This window comes from Pygoscelis adeliae, unplaced genomic scaffold, assembly GCF_000699105.1.
Source record: "Pygoscelis adeliae isolate BGI_AS28 unplaced genomic scaffold, ASM69910v1 Scaffold241, whole genome shotgun sequence".
Classification (NCBI taxonomy): Eukaryota; Metazoa; Chordata; class Aves; order Sphenisciformes; family Spheniscidae; genus Pygoscelis; species Pygoscelis adeliae.
This window is the reverse complement of record NW_008824056.1, coordinates 527121-549874: the sequence shown is the minus strand read 5'-3', so window position 1 is coordinate 549874 and position 22754 is coordinate 527121.

Genomic DNA, 22754 nt, shown 5'->3' with positions numbered 1-22754 from the left:
ATGTAAACTGCGGTGAATATATGAGTAAATTTGAGGCATTTACATTTTTTTGGGTGTATTTTTAAAAAGCTAGACAGAACTCTGGGGGTTTGGCCTTGTCTGTCTCTCCTGAGCTGTACGGCCTGAGAGCAGCTCAAAAAAAATGATGCTTTGCTCGCAGACGGCTTAAGATCTGTGTGCTTAGATCCATCTGCTGTGGATCCAGGCAGACACTGTACTGACCAACTGAGATGGCAGGGCATCTCCAGTCCCCATCCCCTGCTGCCTGACTGTCACCTCCTTAGTGGGACAGTGTCTCCTGGCCCATCTGCTTGCAGCCCTGCCCTTACTGGCGGATGGGGGATAGCCTGGTGGCACAGGTGGCTGTTTCTCTTCTTTCAGCACCAATTTATCCTAGATTTTCATAGGATTCATCTATCACATTTGTATTGATAAAAGACAGGAGTCTGTATTTCCTTGGTATCTGTTAGCCTTTGTGATAATTATATTTAGAAGTTGTGACTAAAATAAAACAATGTTGGTGTTTTTCCATAAGAAAAGAGAAAATTCTAAATTAAGAGTTAAATTCCTTTTCAATAAAGTCTATGTAAACATCTTCTGAAACACCAACATTGGCTTTAAAATTTGGTATTTGAAGACCTTACAGCCAGGGTGTTACCTGACCAACTATAAAAATGATCATTATATTAGTTCCAGGTATAACCATTTTTTTGCTTTCTTCCTTTTTGCCCAAATATTTCTGAAAAACACCAAAAATACATCTGCTGGGAATACACAGTTTTGACAATCCAGGCTGGTTTGGGTTGACAGTACAGTCATATTAGCATAAAACTTGTTTTGGGCTAATTAGCTCTAGTGAGGAGGAGGATTCATTGTTTACCATGGGGGTTGACATCTGTGCTGGCTCTGGTACCCAAGTTAGCTCCTTCAGAGTTACTTTAAATGACTGAGGCATCTAAGCCTCCCTAAACTCCTGTTTCTATATTTTTATATATACATATATATATAAAATACACTTTAATGTATTTTATGTACATATAAGGTTTTATACATATTAGGTTTAGGCTTTTTTTGATATCCTTTGTCCCCTTCTGAATAATTCACTGGGTAATGTGTGTTATGGGATGTACTCTGGATCAGCCTGTATTTGTCTTTTCTTTTTCTTTTTTTTTGCAACCACTGAGAGAGTTGTGGATGGAGCGAAGTATCAGAGCAGAAGAGTGATTTACAAACACTGATGCCGATATAGTAACAGCCAACTTACAGCTTGCATCTCCTTTGCACTGCCACTGAGAGAGGGATCCTTAGCACTTGAATACTTTGGTATATGTCAGTACCAGCTTTAACACCAATGTTACTTACATGCAGGTTTTGTGCTTAAGTTAAATAAGTAATTATCGTAGTAGTCCCACTGCATATCCAGTCAGTGCTGCATCTCACCTGTCCTATCACTAATCTGACGAAGGAAGATGGAGAAGATTATAGGCAAAGGAGATAACAATTGCACGAGTTGGCTTCTGCTGTTATGGCAATAAAATCCTCTTCCCTGTAATATATTTAGGGATTCTTGACATCTGTCACAAAGCTAAGATCATACATATTTACTTAACTATCTGTCTTGAAGCTTGCTGTGAACGACCACATGCAGCTCTCCCAGGGACTAAGCCCTGCGACTGCAGGTGGTAGAAAAAAAAATAAGCAGTCAAAAGTGACTGCAAAACCTTAGGCTAGCATGACTTCAGCTTCAGGACCTTTTGAAGGGCTTTTCTGGAGCTCCTGCTAGCCTCCCAGTGAGCTCCTGAGCCAACCTCTAACATCAAAGGAAACTTTGAATTTAGACCTCACCTGGATCAAATAGATGGATGTGGAATGAGGACTTGTATTCACTTGACTTGAAAGAAAATGATCAAACCAAATTAAGTATTTCTCAATATTGATTGAATAATCATGTTATATTTAATTTTTTAAAAATCCAAATTTTACAGGGTGTAAATGTCCTGAGAGGTGATATTACCCAGCTTCTGTTCTCAGAATGCTATGTGGTACCAAATGGGTATGAATGAATTTTAAGAGGTAGTAGAAACAATTCCTGGTTTTATTATTTATTCATTTATTTTTAAATAGGATTTGGCCACGTGTCTTTGAATTATTTGGGAAAAATATTTAGCTCAAGGTGTTTCATTCTAGTGAGTAGTCTATAAAGGCCTTGCCTTCTTGATCTTGCATTTTTGTTTTCTTTTAATTACTGCATGTAATCATGCCAACTACATGTAGCTAATTTGTGGGGACTTCATAAAAAAAAAAAAAAACCAAAACCAAACAACCTTTCTGCAAAGGCTGCCCAGCTGAGATGCGTGACTGACTTGAAAAGTGACCATTTCTGTTTCGGTCAGAAGTTTTTTGGTATCTTCAGGAATGGAAATAAAGTTGTCCATGCTGCTGACTGGAAAGTACAGCTGGTCAGTGGGAAAGGACTTCAGATGGACCAGGAGAGTTGTATAAGAAAGATCACAATTAAAAAATAGGAAATAACAAGTTCAGTGTGACTCTGTTTTCCCTCTCACAGAATTTCTGAGCGTCTTATAAGTACTTTCTGATCTGCGCTCTACCCTCCCCAGCAATTTAGTCAATAAGGGGAGTTGTTTGCATTAGTTACAGGAGATTTTTGGGAGCACTTTTTCAGTTTGAGACGTATTTGTACGCTATCTTACTTTTATTTATGTTTTCTTGTGCATTGTTAAAGCAAACTCTTATTGTGTGTGTGTGAGGGTTAAATTATTTTCTTTTTTAATGAATAATCGTTCTCACTGAAGAAGGGGTGGCAGCAGGCTGGAAGGAAAGCTGGAGCATGTCAAATGTGACAATAACGAATAAGGCCACTCTCCTGCTGGGTGACCCATGTCCACAGGTCACCCTTCCACTTGCACCTTTGTGCTATCCACATGGTTTTAACTGCTGCTGGCTGCTATCCGCCAAGTTTGAGTTTTCCCTGTATTGGGTAGAGATTTACAGTGTCAGGTGAAATGGATGGGGGGGCGTGTGGAACAGAGCAAAACTTCAGCTTCACGTGATGGTCAAGGTGGAGCAGAACAATGAAGAAGCACCAAGTGATGCTCAGTTTTGCTGTGCAGATTGCAATAAACCACCTGCCTGGCCTGTCTTTGTGTGTGGGAGACAAATAGCATATTCCATTACAAATAAATACTTTCCTTCTTTTCTTAACACAACATTGAGAATATGGCCATGCTTAATATCTGATGACTTAATTTTTTTTTTCCTGGATTGTTTAAACTGCTTTCAAACTAATTGGACTGGGTGCAAATTAACAGCTGGCAAAAATATAGTCCTGAGGCAGAGCATTTTTTTTCCTGGCAAAGCAAATTTTACTGAATAAACATTAATTTTGTACCTGAAAAGCCTTGTCCTGCAGATTAGGTGGGTTTTTAAGAAGTCCTTAAACAGTCGCTTCACTGGTACCAGCATATTAACCACATAGTGGATGAGGGAAAGGCTGTGGATGTGGTCTACCTGGACTTCAGTAAGGCCTTTGACACCATCTCCCACAGCATTCTCCTCGAGAAGCTGGCGGCTCACGGCTTAGACAGGTGGACTCTGCGCTGGGTCAAAAACTGGCTGGACGGCCGGGCCCAGAGAGTTGTGGTGAATGGAGTTCAATCCAGTTGGCAGCCGGTCACGAGCGGTGTGCCCCAGGGCTCAGTTTTGGGGCCAGTTCTGTTCAATATCTTTATCAATGATCTGGATGAGGGGATCGAGTGCCCCCTCAGTAAGTTTGCAGACGACACCAAGTTGGGCGGCAGTGTTGATCTGCTCGAGGGTAGGAAGGCTCTGCAGAGGGACCTGGACAGGCTGGATCGATGGGCCGAGGCCAACTGGATGAGATTCAACAAGGCCAAGTGCCGGGTCCTGCACTGGGGCCACAACAACCCCATGCAGCGCTACAGGCTTGGGGAAGAGTGGCTGGAAAGCTGCCTGGCGGAAAAGGGCCTGGGGGTGCTGGTCGACAGCCGGCTGAACATGAGCCGACAGTGTGCCCAGGCGGCCAAGAAGGCCAATGGCATCCTGGCCTGTATCAGAAATAGTGTGGCCAGCAGGAGTAGGGAAGTGATTGTGCCCCTGTACTCGGCCCTGGTGAGGCCACACCTCGAATACTGTGTTCAGTTTTGGGCCCCTCACTACAAGAAGGATGTTGAGATGTTGGAACGTGTCCAGAGAAGGGCAACGAGGCTGGTGAGGGGTCTGGAGAACAAGTCTTATGAGGAGCGGCTGAGGGAGCTGGGGTTGTTTAGCCTGGAGAAAAGGAGGCTGAGGGGAGACCTCATCGCTCTCTACAACTACCTGAAAGGAGGTTGTAGCGAGGTGGGTGTTGGTCTCTTCTCCCAAGTAACTGGCGAAAGGACGAGAGGAAATGGCCTCAAGTTGCGCCAGGGGAGGTTTAGACTGGATGTAAGGAAAAATTTCTTTACTGAAAGAGTGGTTAAACATTGGAACAGGCTGCCCAGGGAAGTGGTTGAGTCACCATCCCTGGAAGTATTTAAAAGACGTGTAGATGAGGCGCTTAGGGACATGGTTTAGTGGGCATGGTGGTGTTGGGTTGACGGTTGGACTTGATGATCTTGGAGGTCTCTTCCAACCTTAATGATTGTATGATTCTATGGCATACCCAAACTGTAAAATATCACTGCATTTGTACTGGATTTCATCGTCAGATTCTATCTATTTGCTCACTTTTTTAACAGTATAAGATAGTGCTGAGATACTGTCCATGCTGCTGCCCAAAACATGGACATGTCATGATTGGAAGGGACCTGTACTCAATGACAATGGAATTCAAACAAATGGCAGAATTCTAATTGCTGGGATTGTCTACAGGGGTGGAAGCTGAAGTACCAAACTATGTTATAATAGATGCAGGAGCGTTTGCTTGAATATTATCATCAGGCAAATACTATTTGATGTCAAGACAGTAGCATCTGTTGGTGCATCTGTAAAGAAAGCTATGCGTGAATTGGTGTAGTGATTTAGGTAGCAAATGTGTTACAACAGTAACATGGATTTCATGAGGGACAGAGCTCAGTTTTTCATTAAGAAAACTTGTCTGCTTCAAAAAAGCAAAGGAAAGGGAGTGAGAATGCAGTAAAAATAAAGCAAGATCAGAAAGATTCTCCCTTTCCCTCACACCCCAAAGACCATGAACAAGCAAGGGTACAAACCCAAAACCCTGGGACTCTAATGTCTAAAGTCCATTGTATGAGATTGAAGAGACTGATGCACAAGACAAATGGTTCCTCAGCGGAATGCTTACAACATCCTTCCTAAAGACATTTGAAAAGCATGATGCAGGTAAATGGCTGCGTATCCCTTTTGCACAGCTGTTGGGATATCAGTGCATCTGGTGCCTCTGCAGTGTGGCCAGGGACAGCCTGGCACAGTACCGGGAGTGTACCAAGGGTGCAAAGGAACAGCCTGTGTTCAAACAAGCTTTCGTGGGACCTTCAGAGCCACTATGATCTAAACCTAAATGTGCCCTTCTTGTGAAGAGAGGTAGTTCAGGTCAAAGAAACAGTGTGATCATCTTGCTCTTGTACTGCAGTTGCTGCTCAGGTTTTAGACTTGCCCTCTGTAAGGTTTTTGGTTTTCTACCCTCAGCATTACAACTGAAGCAGATTTGCAAAGCTACTGCAAGCAGGGACAGAGCTAACATTTACTGATGGTGTTTGCTCTATGACGGTTTTAAAGTATCTGCTCTTAAAATCCTGAGCCAAGTTAAAATCCTTGAATAGCTTGTTAAAACTTTAGTTCTGAGAGACTATATGCAGTTAAGAATAACAGTCCCTTTGATGCCTGAGCAGTCAATAACGAGCACGGCTCAGTCTCACCTAGTGAGAGAGGTGAAACAGCCTGAAATATTTTGCTATTGTCTGCAGTAGCATAACCAAGCACAGGGAGCCAGCCCCATCCTGCGGTCCCTCCATGCCTCTGGAAGTGTGGGTGCTGCAGCATCCCAAGGCAAACCATGTGATCATTATGCTTTACTTGGCACATGTTATGTTTGACCTAGGATACCATGTCCAGTTTTGGTCCCTCTGTGTTCAAGAGAATGGAAAAACTAGAGAAGGGCCAGTGGAGGGCCACCAAGATGATTAGGGGGTTTGAGAACTTGCCACATGAAGAAAGGTTTAAGGAGTTGGGCTTTTTCAGCCTAGAGGAGAGAAAGCTCAGGTAATCTAGTCTTCTAGTACCTAAAAGGTAGTTGTGGGGAAGAGGGAGTGTATCCCTTCATAAGGATGCAATGTGGTAGGATCAGAGGCACCAGGTACAAGTTACTTCAGAGAAAATTCTGTGAGGTTAGAAGAAGAGGAGGGAAGAAAGGAAGAAAGAAGGAAAAAAAAAAAGCGAATAATTAAACAATGGAATAAATTGCCCAGAGAAGTGGAGGACTGTCCCTTGCTGGAAATGTTCAGGACTTGGCTGGATGTGGACCTTGGTGATGTAGTCTATGGCAGTGCCTTCAGCAGAAAGGTGGATGAAGTGAGCTCCACAGGTCCTTTCAGTTTAGCCTTTTCTGCAATCCCACAGTTCTTTTACTCTGGGGCCACCCAGAGGGATGTTTTACAGCACAGGAGGCTTTCCTCTCCTTTTACCCCTCTTCACAGTCAAATGTTCTTATAAGCCTCAGGTCAAAAGTGGTTCAGAGTGTGGTAGCCCATTGTTTGGAAGGTGGTTTTCTGTGCATTAAAGTGTTTAAGAAATTTAAAATACCGTGCACAGTTTTCCAAAACCAGACACTGTTAGGCATCTGCTTGAGGAGTTTGATACAAGGATCCTATTTCAAAGTTGCTTCAGCTGCATTATGGATGTATCTCAGAAAACGATTCTGCCTGCGTATGGCTGGCTGCCTGGGGTGAATGGCAGTTGTGGACTTGAGCAGTTGAGAGCCTCTAGCCTTTATGTCTGTTAGATTTGAAACAGGCATATTTAAAATCAAGCAAAGTAATTTTTTGTTTTTATGTATGAGACTGTGATGTCTGGAAACCCAAGAGTTGTTATTAATTGAGGTATATTTCTTCCTCTGCTTTCGGTAGGAATATAGATGCCGTTTTCAGTTTTGCTGGAGTTGAAATCCCCTCTTCCCTCCCCTTATGGCATGGGTAATCAGTGCTGTGCATTTGAATTACACTGGAATTAAGTTTCAAGTGGAACAGCACAGTAGCTATTTCATTATCTCTCAATTTATTCCAGAATTGTTAAACAACATTTTCAAATTTCATTTTCTTGTGTAGCTTCTTGAGATAACACTTGTATATGACAGGCCAAGATACAATATGAACTGTTTTAATATATTAGAGGAAGCAGGCATTGAAAGGTTCTTCATTCGGTCATGAATACATATATATTTGCATACCTTAACTAGAACAAATGGATGTCAGCACTTAGTCTTGGAATTTCAAGGGAGCTCAGGAAGTTACTTTTCTCTTTGAACATCCTAAACTTCAGAGGAAATATCATCATTTTTTTTTGCAGTGACTCTGTAGTTTCATAACCATCAAGAAGAAATATTATGTAGTAACTGCAGTTCAGTGACTATCTGTCCTTTTTTAGCCCATCTCCTTGTAGTTATCTTGAAGACTTTGTTCTCCACTATTGTGTCCTAAGCTTGTCAATTATTCTTAAGTAATATTTCTGAAATTCTGTCCTTTCTAAACAAATGGTCAGCATCTTATCTGTTATCTTGACTGTTGTGACTTCATCCAGTCTCTCATCCATTATCTCTTAGACTCCCTTCTAGTCCTCTTTGAAGCTGCTAAGGTCGTTGCCATTGTCTCTGGCACTGACAGCCCTATCAATTTTGTACCACTTCACTGGTCCCCTTTCTTCCTACTGCTTAAAGATAAACCTTTATTTTTATTTCTGAAGACTTTCTCTTTGTTTTCTGTCTAATGTTGAATCTTAACACGTTGCCCTCTTTCTGTTGGCTCCAAGTGCTTTAGAGCTTTCTTGATGTGGATGGTTCCAGATCTGCAGCTCCCACGTCCATCGCTCTCTTGTCGAAAGCACAGGGCTTCCTGCCTTTAGTGCTTCCCTGTTCTGCAGGGCCATAGCTTGCTTACGTAATCAGAAAAATGCAGTAATTAAGATGACTGACCAGACTGAGTTAGTGCTCATGAAGGTGAGCACAGTCAGCCGCCCACCTTTCCAGCCAGATGATGTGTGCTGGGGAATTGCAGACACCCATCATGCCTCTTTGACACGCTGAGAACACGCCATCCTCTGCAAGAGCATGGAAGATACTGGGGAAAACTTGGTGGTGAAGGTAGTCCTGCCGTTGGGGCTGTGTTCCTGGTGAGGTGCCCGTGCCCTCCCCGCTGGGAGGGTGATGCTTGCTTTTGCACTGCAGAAAGCTGGACAAGGAGGCCAATCTATTCAGTGAATCTTTATTATGTGAGGTTAAGGTTGATCGTCCTATGTCATGGTTTAACATCAGCTGGCAACTGAGCACCACACAGCTTCTCACTCACTCCCCGCCCCTGGTGGGATGGCGGGGGGGGGGAATTGGAAGAGTAAAAGTGAGAAAACTCATGGGTTGAGATAAAAACAGTTTAATAATTGAAATAAAATAATAATAATAATAAAAGAATATACAAAGTAAGTGATGCACAATGCAATTACTCACTACCCACCAACCAATGCCCAGGCAGTCCCCAAGCAGCGGCCCCCCAGCCAGCTTTCCCCAGCTTTATATACTGAGCATGACACCACATGGTATGGAATGTCCCTTTGGCCAGTTGGGTCAGCTGTCCTGGCTGGGCCCCCTCCCAGCCCCCCGTGCACCTGCAGCCTTCTCAGTTGGTAGAGCATGGGAAGCTGAAAAGTCCTTGACTAGTGTAAGCACTACCTAGCAACAACTAAAACATCGGTGTGTTATTACATTATTCTCATCCTAAATCCAAAACACAGCACTGTACCAGCTACTAGGAAGGAAATTTAACTCTATCCCAGTCGAAACCAGGACATCCTATCACTAATTTTCTGGTGTTTTTGTTGAAGCACTTCTGTGCACCAGCCTGATTCTTATATTCCTGATGAGTTTGCTGTTGTGACCACACACCTGTTAAGGGTTTCTTCAGTTCCTCATCTCAGTTATTCCAAAAAAGCTATTTATTCTAATAAAGCCATTAGTTTAATCTCTGCTACTTGAGAATGATCCCAACTTTTGTGACTGATGTGGAGCTTGAAAACTTAAGCCTTACAAAACACTGAACTTTTTTGGAGGTGAGTGCTGCCGCCTTTGTGACTCACTCCCTCTAGGCACAACATAAAGCATCTCTATGTGAAAGAATCCACTTTTTTTTTTTTCTTCACGGCTCACACTGAAGGCACCTATTGCTCTGTCCAGCACAGCATACAGCCTTCTCGACAGCCTGGGGGACGTGTTTATTCAACATGCACTTGCTTTGAACAGTGTGTCCCAATTTCTTAAACTGTTTCCAAGGACAAACAGTTGCTTGCAATATCTGAGTAACACTTATGTGAGCAATCTGGTTTGTCCAAATAACCACAGTGTATAAATAACTTTTAAAAAGTTGCATGGCATAAAAGAAAATGTATTCATTGCAAGATAATTAACATCACTTGAATATTATAATGTGCAAAGGTGCATTTGATCCCATTCCTATAAAGACCTGATTATATTATGGTATTGAGAGTCTTCTAAGATGCATTGTTGTTATGAGAAAACTTCTTTTGAATTCAGCACAGAAATAATTCACTTCCTTTGATCAGAAGAAATGTCAATTACTTTGATATTTGAGCTCTGAGATCATATAAACAAGTCTAGTCCTTCCAATAGTGAATGGTTAACACAAAGTAATTAAAGTACTTCAATAGCATTGATCATAAAGCATATGTAGAGACTAACAACAAAGTACAGAATCTTACCCAGCTTCTCATTATTCTCTAGGTTAAGAAAAGATATTTTTATATCAGCTTGATAGTAGTGTGCATAATCAAAACACTTTCCTCCCTGGCAATGTTGGATATTCTTCCTTTTCCACCATTTCTAAAAGGAGAAAGGCATCTCTGTGGAATATAACTAGTGGGAAACCTTCTAAACCAAATGTTCAGGAATCTTTAGAGGGCTCCACGTGAAGACATCTCCTGTGAGTTGTCTTCCTACTGAATAAGGAAACTGGGCAGAAAGTTCAACTGGACTGTTACAAAATTGAATGCAAAATAGTAAGAATTTGTTATCAGTTGTATCACATAACTTCCTAAAAGAAGAGCCTAGTAGGAGGACATAGTAATGTTTTCTGCCTGTGGCAGAAGGTGGGACTCTTTGTAATGCTGTTTTAGGGAAACTGAGGTGTGCATGTTTCTAAAGTTTGTTCTTTTATCAGCTAATAATAAATGGGCTAACTCTGGGCTGGGACACTAATTTAGGGTAAACGGTCTATATCTGTCCAGACTGGTACGAAATGGGCTATCAAGAACTCATTGGAACTATCTACTTAAGGATGGAAGGCTTTTACAGCTCCTTATGCTGGCCTATAGCAATGTTCATGTGTAGTTTAAGAACTGTTGGTACTGTGTGCAAAGAAGAATGGCTTAAATAGGAAACACAGAGGACCTGCTTGCTGCTCTGTTCCTCAGTCCCACCACAAGAGAATGGGTGCAGGAAAGATGGGCTTGGATTTTCTTGGCTGTGATCTTGGTGAGCAAAAGGCCCCAGCTCCATTCACTAAATCAGTGTTGGTGTCATAGCAGTGAAAGTAGCTAAAATAGGTATCTCGGCCAGAGAAGCTACTGCAGGAAATTACACTGCAGTTGATAGGTACCAAACATGCATAAGTTAATCTGTAATGCAGTAACATCACTGTGTAAATTACAAAGGGAAGTCCTTCCTAAAAAGTAATTTAAATGCTAGTAGCTAACTGCTTTTGGGACAAGTTTGTAATTCAGAAGATGTGCATACACTGACTAAAATTTTGTCTCTGATGAAAGCTGAATGTCAAGAAAACAGGGAAAATATTCACTCTTCTCCCCTCTAAAGCACTAGACGTGGGTTCAATGCCAGTGATGCACTTTGTTAAACAATTTTTCATTCAAGGCACAGCAATATGTAGGGACTTTTTTAATGCTTAGTATGCAAGTACACAGATAGAACTGGCTAACTGGGCTCTAGTGGGAAGGATCCTGGTGCAAGATATCCATGGTGCCATGAGGAGGAAAGAGGACTCTGTTGTTCTTCACCTACAACTGTTTTAGTGCTGTGCAACACAGGGTTTGCACAGTGTATCTATCTCAGCAAGCACACAGTGCTTTGTGTCACTGGCCAAAACTTTCATGGTCTGCTTCAACAGGCATACTTATAGAATAATAAACACGCTTTTTGTATGTGTGACTGCAGCAAATACTTGTTGAAGGTAACTGCTGTATTTCTTTCAGAAGTCCTGCCAACTTTAATTAAAGTAAGGTTTATTCTGAAATGCAGCGAGATTAGGAACTTGTTTGCAATCTGTTTGCATTGTAATATACAAATCAGAACATAGTTCTCCTTGTATCTTACTGACTGCAAAACCTGTCGTCCGGCTTTCCACAAGTGAATTTGAACTCTGGCCATATTCTCTGCTCCGTTTAGCTTCTGCTTTTTTATCATAGGTTTGGGGACACTCATCAGTTTTGAACAGCTGGGGAGACAACGATTGCCTTGCCAGGCTGCATGCACTTGTCAGACCTAACAGCTATTGAGTTCTCAATATTTCTTTTTAGATATGCTTGTATCATATTTTAAAGTTTTTCCACGTCACCTTCTTTTCATGCCTTCTGTCTGTGAACGCTTGGTGTCTCTGATTCAAGGACTAAGCTCCAATGTCCTTGAGGCAGAAGTTGCATCCAGCCATTACTGTGCAGTGCTTAGAGCAGGGGGGGGTTGCTCCTGGGGTGCATGTGTGCGTGCATGCTGGGTGTGTGAACTCTGGTGTAATTACAGAACAGTTGTATAAACAGACATGTACATGCCTTTGGCAGGTCTTCCATAAAGCTCAAGAACAAGTTCTTACAGTATTTCACTATTGATCATTTTATCTGCAGACCTGACCTGCACTGGGACAGTTGGCAAGGCCTGGGGAGAGATGCTGCTGCACCTTCTCCCATTTCAACACCTACTCACTTAAACTTTAACCAGATTGCTGAGAGCAAAGCTTTGGGTTAAAGAAACGGAGCAAAGCATATTGGCACTGGCAGCACAACTGGCCAAAATAATAGTTCCCACTCTGGCTCAGACAGAGATTGGTGCTTTTGTATTATAATGGAAAAAAGCTATTGTAGTGCTGGGGAGAGAAGGGAAAACACTGTGATAATGGAAATGAAAGATAAATAAATACTATTACTAGGTTCATTAGATGATTGTGTTGAATTGTTTTGGACATGATTTGCTTTTTGCAGGGGAAGGGAGAAGCAAAGTTCTTCATGCTACTGCCATAAAACACCTTGTGTAACTTTTATTGTAGTAAAATTGGTTTCTAATGTTGATATATTTTGACTCATCACTTCAGATTTCAGTGCCGTATGTATTACTGAAAACCATAATTATATTTCTGAAAATGTTTTCATAACAACAGGCCAGTCTCTCATAAAGTAGAGGAAAAAAAAAAATCATGTGCTGTCACAACCTCTCCATTGGTATTGAGTGCTGCATTTACTTGCTCTCTGTGCTCACATCATGGAAAAAGGGAATTTTACCTTGTGCCCCTTTAATAAAGTCTTTATCCCTCTGCTGACCTCTTAGTGCCTTGCTGTCATTCTCCCACCCCTGGGAAGGGCAGGGCTGCCCTGTGCAATCTGCCGGGAGGAGGCGAGTCGTGGCCAAAATAGTGCTGGAAAGGTGGCCTTCAACCCCGGGTTTACAGCAGAGTTTTCTTTCATTTCTTCTGCTGCTGCAAGCTGGCTCAGGTCAAGTGAACCACTTAACCAGTAGAGAGCCTTGCTGGCTGAGAGCATGCCTGTAGCCAGAGGACTCGGACTTGCTGCAACGATAAAAGCTCTCAGAGGGTGCAGTTACTCTGTGTAGGTGGAAATGGAGATCTCAAGATGATTTTAAAAACAGAAGTTTCTTGCCCAGGAAGGCAAGAGATAGCAGACTAGCAAAGTAGCCACCTGCTCATGCTCTTGTTTGAAATATAACTTAGATGTCCTCTCAAGTCACAAATGTTTTGAATTACTGCCAGGTATCAAATACTAATATTATTTTGTATAATGGGGTCCTTATGCTCCTCTGAAGGACCAGCAGAGCTATAATCATTGCCTGAAGGGCTTTAAAATTTCAAGTATTTTTGCTCGATAGTTCTGTGAGGTTTTTCTTTGAAAGAAGTCCTGCCACAGGGGAGCCTGCTCTCTTCTCGATAAACAGGCATACAGTAACTCGTTTTGACACTAATGGGAGCTGTGCCTGCATGAGGACCCAGTAATAGATTCCATATAACAAAGCTCAGCCTCAAGAATATGAAATGTAATGGGAAAAAGATGAAATAGCAAAAGGCCTGATTCTGTTCTTACCCAACATCAATTTTAAAGTGATGGAAAGTCATGGTTTCCTGTAGATTCACTCCTGCAAGTGAGCCTCGCATTAAAAGCTGATTGTTTCTTGGGTTTCTTTCTATCCTGTAGTCAGTCTTCCTCACTCTGCACTTGAAGGCTGTACGGGTTCTTCTGGTTCATCACCTAAACGTGAGTTGAGGGCAGGCTGCCATCACCTCTGTAGCTTCTCTGTCCACTCATGCTGGGGCATCATCCATCAAGCGAACAGGTTGGAGGAAAGCACAGTAGCTGTCTGAGCTGCCAACCTGAAATAAATCACGGTGCTGAATGAGACCAGCTTCTTGCTCCCATTTTTTCTGCCTCATTGCTAAGTCAAAGCTTGCCATCTATTTGCACAGCACTGGAAGAGGTGGGCTTTAGTGCCATGACTTTCTGCGCTGAAGAGGCTGGAAATAGTGAGGACTGCAAGATCTAGGTCTGCCCAAGCCTCAGGAGAAAATGTCTTGTGTCGCTTGGTCATCCCTGTTCTAGCTGGTTTAGGAGGATATAATCAGAAATTCAGGGCTGGAAGATGTTCATCCACAGCCACCTGGGAACACGGCAGTTTTGATTTTATTTATTTTTATTAACTACTACTTCCAAGTTACAAAACAGCCTCTACTTCACTGTATGTGATCCAAATCCTGAGATGTATATGAAAGCTGTCCTTTTTCCTGAACAAGGAATACTAATGCTTCTGTGTTGTGGTACCATTCAGGAGTGTTTCATCTGGGGTAAAATTTAGAGGTCCTAATTTGTAGTTTGTTCATGACTGAGACACATATTCTAGGGAATGTTGATTAACGTATTTATGAAAGCTAAAAGACAAAACCATGAAAAAATGAAAAAGAAACCAACTTCGTTGGTACTCTTTTGCAGCTGTTGGACATCAGAAAGTCAATGGTACAAGACCTATAGAAAGTAAGGATATAAGAGGAACCCTTTCCTTCCTTTCCAAAGAAAAAAAAAATAACAGAAAAAAGACTAATCTTTGAGTTTTGAAAATATGCTGTATATGATGAAGCATGACCGTTTTATCTTGAGTGACATTAAGTAAAGGTACCAGTGCATTCAAAGTTTAATTTATTTAGTTTGAAAAGTGTGTGGACCTTTCTTGAAGCTGTTCTGCTTCAAGGAAAAGTCAGTGATTCTGGACAAGACAGAAAAAAATGATGAATAGTTCTGTACGCATCCCTGATCACACTGCACAAACATGCAAACACTCATGGATTGCCTTGACGGAGGATAAACACAAGCTCCTCAGAGCTGGGGCTTAGGAAATGCTGTGTGCAGATTGCATGCCATGGGGGAGCAAAGCTCCTGTCAAGAAAAAGACAAAGTTAATTATGAGGTTTTTTTTCAAAAATGTTTTGAGTTTCTAACCTTGACTTCTAGACATCTAACTCGAAAACAAGCCTGCTTTGGTCCTTTTTCATTTTTTTATTTGCTTTCTAGGGGTTCATGTTGCTCGTTCATTTTTACACTGCTTAAAGGTGAACTCATGGTTAATATGGATACCTTTAATTTTCTTCTTTTTATTTTTCCTTTTGATAGCACACTTTGGGACACTTTGCTACAAACCTTAATTTTAATCATGTTTTGAGAACTGCCTTTATATTAGTCAAGCAATCTTGGTGGAACAAAAAATGGAAATTGAGATTTGTCCTTAATGGTTCTAGTTCCTGTGGAGGCTGTTTGAGAGATAAACATGCCAAGCTTTGCTTCCTGGTTTCTAAACCAAGACTTCCAGGTGTGTCAGGATTACACATAGATTATTAGAAGATTTAATGTTTCTACTATCAAGATACGAAGTTGCAGTAATGTAGGCATTTGATGTAATACACCATACTATGCATGCTCTAATAGAAGTTGTTGTAATGCATGTTTTGAAAGTAGTGTTATTGATGAGCAGCTGCTAAGCAGAACCCAGATTGCCTTTCCAGTATGCTTTCTGCTCATAAGTTGTTTTCTCTGTGGGAAATAAATTGTTTTCACTGTGGGAAATGTTAGATGTTTACTAATAAGTTGTTTTCTCTGTGGGAATAGATTTTGAATGTTAAGACAGAAGATGGTACTTTTCTTTGTGCCGTTGAAGGAAATGCAATACGCCTGAAGTTCTTGAGCTATTGGAACTTTTTAAACAGAAGATTTGTAATGTCTTGTGTCAATCTTGCACCCAGTATGCTTTTAAGGAGACATGGGGAACTGTATCTTAACAGCTGCTCAGAACTGGGGGTTTGCATTGCAGTCAAGTCTGAGCAGTGCAGGCTGCTTGAATGAGGTCTGCTATTGATGGTAGGTGAGGATGGCTTTCACTGGAAGTTGTACTCATCTGCATCTTTTCCGGGGTAAATAATTTGTGTGTGTTTGTAGGTGATTCATAGTCCTAAGATATCCATGCAGTGCACCTAAATATGGTGTAATGTGTTTACTTCCTTTACAACAAGCCCACCTGGATTCCTTAAAAACCAAACAAAATCCCCTCTGTGTGGTGGTGTGAGCACTGGATAGGAGGAGTTTGGCACTGATCATCAGAACAAACACTGGCTGAAATATATTCAGCGGAACAAGTGTTTCATAGCTAGAAAAAGGTAATTAAGGGGGAAAATATTCAGAAATTAATTTACTTCCAATATTTTTCTTCAAACTTTGTTTCAGTAGGTCAAAATAACTTTTTTTGATGACACTTTTTTTATGTAAGACAACACAAAATCATCCCAGAGTTCCTCAGTCTTTAACGAAACAAGACATTTCAGAAAAGTTGTTCACAGGATTTTGTGGAAAGAGGTGCCAGAGTTTGTTTCTCTTCTGCACTAAAGGAAAGCATGCAGCTCACTTGTTCAGAAGATCAGAGTAAAACTCAATGGTAATGGACCTGGGGCAGAGCCACCTGCTCAAGAGAAGATGGGTGCTGTTGTGGGGATATGAAATAAAGGTCAACTCTTCTCTGAGGGAGTCCACCCTACTCCTAAGCATTGTTAATTGGATGCATGTCTCCTGTCATCAGTATCTTGCCATCTTATCCTTTAATATTTTAAAAGTTGTGTTGCTTAGCTGTAAGGTGGTTCCAACAGCTTTACTTGGTTCTGCAGTAGCAGATTATGTAGAAGTGGTCGTTCACAAGACCCTTTTCATGTCACTTGGTTTGGATGCGGGTTGCATAGATGATGCCCCTCCTCCACTGGTTCAGGAATGAAGGGTTGTAGATGAGTGCCTGTATATACAACTGGGATGTGCTGGAGTGGCATATACCCTACGAAGCAATGAGGGACTGCTCACTTCCCTCTGGATTTGTAGTGCTGTGATTGCATGTAAGGTCTATGTTCTGCCTCTCTATATAGAGTGTTGATACATCTCCAACTTCTAGCAAATCAAAATGACGGTCCTTTCAAAGGTGGTAGCTGAGAGCTACCCATCTATGTCTTGCTTCTGCAACTTTGTAAGACTTACAAATGCCACTGTAGTTTGTGAAGTGATCTGGTGCCTCCTGAAGTGCCTTTGGAGTAGCATCAGATCTCATGTTGCTCATCCAGGTTTCCCAGACCATATCTGTCCCAAGCCTAACACTGTAGACAAGAAGCTTCCTAACTTACATTAGTACTTCTGTGACTGAGTCCCTTCAAACCCAAAGAAATAACTTGGATGGTTTGAAACTTGCTCTAGACTGATAAACTAGTTAAACCAACAGGACAGCGTATTAAGATTTGACTGCTTGCCACATCCTATTAAAAAAAAAAATAATTGATTATACTATACGATCTTCAGAGAGGGTGTAGCAGCATCTTTGGAGTCAGATGAGGTTTGCTCCATCTCCATACAGCTTGCTATGGTACATACAGATTGAAAGGAGAGCTGCCATCTTTAGCAAAGCCGAGCCTACAAACATGCATTGCTGGTGAAATGCAAGTGGAGAGAGTATGGGTGACTTCACTCAAGTAAATTAGCCCAGACTGATGTACATGGCGAGTGAGCTGAATAAAACTGATCTCATTGAGACAATTTTGAAATATGTTCCTCTCCAGTGTATGGATAGAACAGATGGCATATGAGTGATGAGGAAGACTTTAAAAAAAAAAAAAAAGGTAAGAAATTTATATGAATGACCTCACTAAGGTTCATATAAAGGATATATGAGGAAATAGACCAATGCTGAGTGAGCAAGACAAGGTCTACAAATAGAAAACGTTAGGTCATAGACAACCTAATTAACACAAAAAGGATGTTGTGATTAAAAAATAAATTTAAGGAGTGCTATAGTAGTGAAGTTAAAAAGATACAGAAACTCGAATTATGGAAGTAACAGTTTTAAAACTTTCCTCTCTTCCTTTGTTGAATAAGTCAGGCTTGAAGGAATAAACCCATAATCCAAGCAGCAAATCAGTGCAGAAAATAACTCATTGCTCTACAGAATGTCACTGAAAGCACTGGTGCTAACAGCCACAGGTTCAGTGAATATTGCATATATCAAAACCTCAGACAGTGTCTGCGGGCACAGGAGCAGAGCATAGGACCTAAAAGCAGAAACGCCATGCAGGTCATGCCTGTACTAACCAGTTTGGCTGGGGCTATAAATCACGGCTTCGGTAAAAAGCAGGTGACAGACAACAATAAATGAAATCTTGCTATAGTTAGAAGTGAAAGTCTTCAATTCCATCTGTTATTAAAAAATTGTATTCTATAGTTATGGTGAAAAACCATACTATTGAACAGTCTATGAATCATATATTGGTCACTTAAGGGAAATTTTGAGAGGTAACAGTGCTGTGGAGTGACTGAAGGAGCAGTAAACAGGAATTGCTGTAGCTGGGGGCAGTCTGGCTGGTTCGTTCTGCATGTTCCTGAAGCTGTAATTATCAGAAGGATCATGTTGTTTTGGCATTGATTAAATTTGGGGAGACACTTTTATGAAAAGCTGCTACACTAATTTTCACAGCTGAGCATCTGTGACTGAACACCTCTAAGAATGGAGATTTTGCCTAATAGCATTTATATCAAAACCTTTTTAAATCATTCCCTTTAATGACAAAACAATGGTAGTTACAGGAGTAATAGAAAAGAAAAAAGTAAGTTATGTCAGCATTTCACATGGAAACTCCAGACACAACTCTGCCTTGGAGTTCTATGCAGAATAAACCGGTTTCAGGATAAGCATCTGGATTACTTGTCTTCCACAGATTCACCCCTATTCCACGTCTCCTGGCCAAGGGAGGTGGTGGTCTTGTAATATTCAGGCATCACCTGCCTCTGGATGGAAACCAGACCTCTTCCTGCATATGTCTCTGTGTGCAAGTGCTGTGGATAATTTAAAGCTGATGGAGCAGGTCAACTATTACACGTTTAATTTAAAAAATATTACCCCTTGTTGCTGTGCATTAACTCATTTTTTATTAGGTAGGATGTTTTGCAGCATCCTGGAGGCTTTGGTTTCTTTGGGAGAAGGTGGAAAATGGTTGTTTTGATGGTGGTACTTGTCATAAAGACACTGAAGGCTGTCTTGAGTTTTAATGTAGTTCTGTGCTCCCACTCAACTCATCAATGCACCTTTGATACCTGCTTCAGAAAACGTGGAGGCTGCACTACAGATTGGAGCAGCAGTTTGCTCTCATGTTCTGCAAGAAAATGATGCAAAACTTGGAGCCTGCTGGCTGCTTTAGTTTTGGCAGATGATAGCTTAGTAAAGAAACCACAATGTTTTTTCTTATGCTGATGTAACTCCACAGTTATTCCCACTAGATTTTGTAATTTATACAAACTACAGGTCTTGTCCAAGACCCTATACCATTTAGGGAATGCATCTTTCTTGTGCCAGGGACACATCATGGTAGCTGGAACAAAAAAAATGAGGATCTTAACCCTACCTGTGGTGTTTCAGTAGCTGGAGTAGGAATGTTACCAATTTACAAATCATATACTTGTCTTTTTAGGAAGAAGCCACTACCTAAACTGCCTTGTGAAAGTTACTGCATCTGGAGGGTTATTGCTCTTATTCTCAACAATCTGCTATTAGCTATACAAAAGTAACCTTCATTCTGGGGAATTTTAAAGAAAGCTTGGTGAACACTTTCTGTAATGCTTCTGTTCAGGTAAAATATAAGATTTCTGTGCTTTCAGGAGTTTTTGAACATGTTAATCACTTTATGTTGATCAAATAGAATGAAACTACTGGAGAGGAGTTTTCTGAGGGAAAAGTAAACATCTTGGTCTCCTAAACTGGTATTCCAGTAAGCAGAACAGCTGGGATGTGTAAATACACTTTGTATTTGGAGATGTGTGGCACAAAGGTGTTATGGATAGGGAGAGGATGGCAGGTAATTTAACTGGAGGGGGAACCTGGATGACTGAGTAGAGTATGTACTCCCAACAACAGATAGGGTATGTGGTCCCTCTCCCAGCTTGCTTGCTGTAGCACTCCCAGGAGACTCAAATAAAAATCTCAAGAATTTGAGATTTTGCATGTAACAGAGAATTTGCATATGATAACTGCAGTTCCTGTTGTAATTCGTTGGGTGCTGGGACACCCGGCCTTATGTGAACACAGATGCGAACTGTTGGTACTATCAATAAATCAAAAGAATGACTGAAAAAGGACAAATCTTGAAAACAAAAAATAGAGCAAACTAGGGAAAAATCTGTGAGGGGGGGAAAGAAAGTGTCAGATATGCAGAAGAAAAATTGCAGTAATGAATATAAGCAGCCCAAAGGTTTCTTACAATATACTTGAAAATAAATTCTGGAAATTGAAAAAAAAAAAAAGGTTGTGATGAGATTTTTAAAGTGAAATTACGTGGTGATTCAGAATGGAAACAGTGGGGTTTGCACCCAGCTGTCTGCTGTGTCCTGGCAGGCAGGGTCTTGCTTCCAGGCTGGGGGAGAGTTTTCTCGGTGTTAGCTCAAGGACTTGCTGGCCCACAGCAAACTCTTCCCACTCGCTTCAGGAGTTTTCTCCCATCAACTCTTAGGTCCGAGAGCTGATGTAAAGGGACTGTCAGACTGCTGATCTTCTCCAGCCACAGCTTTCCAGCCCCTCCAGGCTCCCAAACCCCCTCTCCATGTGTGCTCGGCACCTCTTCACCTGGGTAAGAAAGAGTTTTGGAGGGAAAGAATATTTAAAAGCACTCAACAGCTATGCAGATTCATGAATTTGAGAGGAAGTAAAGTTAATGATTTCCATGTGGCAACATACAATTTTCACCTGTATAACTCAGTTTTCCAAACTGAGCCATAGAAAAAAGTCTCTCTCAACCACAGTAAAAAAAGGAGACATTTTAGGTCACCTTCTTTCTCTTTTTGCAAGCACTGAGAAAAGCACATTAATGTAGAAAATAGTCCTGAGTAATGTAGACTGGCTATGTGTGATATAGTGTGTATGTAGAGAATACCTTTCTAATACACTAATAAGTATGATTTATCACTAGTCAGTAGCTCGATTAAAATGAAATTTCATTTTCTTTTCCTTTTAAAAGTGCAGCTGGCAGAAAAACTTACTGGGATGTCAAAAAAGTTTTAAGCTTTTGAGTTTCTTATATAGTGCCTCAGTTCCTCTGGATGTTTCTATGTTGCTATCTTTAATAGAAACATTAGAAAAATCTCAGTTACCTTGAGATAAATTGGTTGCAGCATATATTGAAGTAAAAAGAATGTAAAAGCACAAAGTGAAACCTAAGAACAGGTAGATAACTACCCTTGCTGACTTTCCAGATTACTTTCAGTGGCTTGATGTGTTTCTCCTAAGGTTTTGTGAAATGTATTCCTTTTTTAGGTCATTTTCCTGTAGTATAGTTAAAAAAATCCTGATCCAATTTTCAGTTTAGCTGGAAATACATTATGTATGAAAGACACAGCAGCAAGGGGTGCTTCACAAGGAGCACAGCTGGGATTTTGTAGGAGGAGGCTGAGCCTGCAGGTGAATTGCAAGAGCACTTCTGCCTTGCCAGGCTGAGCGTGGGCACTCACCGAATAACCAGGGACACAGTTACACAGGACCTGTTGATTTCAGTCCTCCTTAGAAAAGGTCTTTCCGAGTATGCCAGCTCTCATTTTACATGCAACTTTGTGTTTTGCTCTAGTTCCTTGGTCTTCCAAATTGGTATTTCAGGGTCAGATGGTTGTTCTCAGTTTTGGTCTGCAATTTGCCTTAAAATTTCTGTGGGGGTTGCTCTCCTAAAGCTAAGGGAAAAAAAAAAAAAAGAAAATAAAGGGGAAAAAAAAAAGGCTAGTATGAGCAGAGCTGGAGTAGGAATGTGTTCGGGAGCTCTGGTTACTGGAACACTGCCCCCAGAAACACAACAGGCAGCAGAATTAACAGCAATCTGTGCACTATATGGCTTATATTAAACTGACTTAAGCAGCCAGCACAGCTTGTTTAAAGGTTGCAGGAACACGGAAGTAACTAGAAGTCACTTTTCACATGCTGCTTCCAAACCCTGGTTTTCATTTTGAGTAGAGGTTGGCATAAGCAGGATTGTGGCTTTCAAAGCCCAGGAGAGTGAGCTGGTTTCCTAGGGTACCCTGAACAAGTTGCATTATTCTCCCAAAATATGTGTGTATTCTCTGTAGGGTTACATATAAGGTTTCGGTCCCTTTTTATACAAAGCGGGGTTTAATATAGAAAATACTTTTTTATGTTCTTAGGTAGTCTCACATCTTTTATGCTAGGCCAATTATAGAGGGAACAACTCTGAACATTATGCCAAAATACAAGGAAATTAATGCCTAGAGTATGGCACGGCTGAAGATTTTTAAAGCTAGAAGAAACCTATGCACACATTTTGTGTATTCAAAAGCAAGAGATGTGTTGACGACATTAAATTTTGTTATATAAGTAACTGGGAATCATATATTTATAAAGTTATATGATCAAGTTATCTTCTTTAAAATACTGGTCAACGTTAATGACTTGAAGACTTAGACTTATATACAAAATTGATATCTGGTTAAAAGAAACTTTCTTTCTGCAAGTTTTTTTCCTACTTGTGGCTTTCTCTAAGCTTGGGACTTACTTCTGCTGAAAACTTTTTCCTGGGTATGAGCAGTCCTGTCTCTTTATTATGATTTTCTTCTGGAAGTAATACAGAGAATGGTGGAAGTGGGACTTGGGAGGGAAGGACAGAAGTGCCTGAACAGAGAGGAGAGTGTTACTGGTATTTGATAATTGATATAGT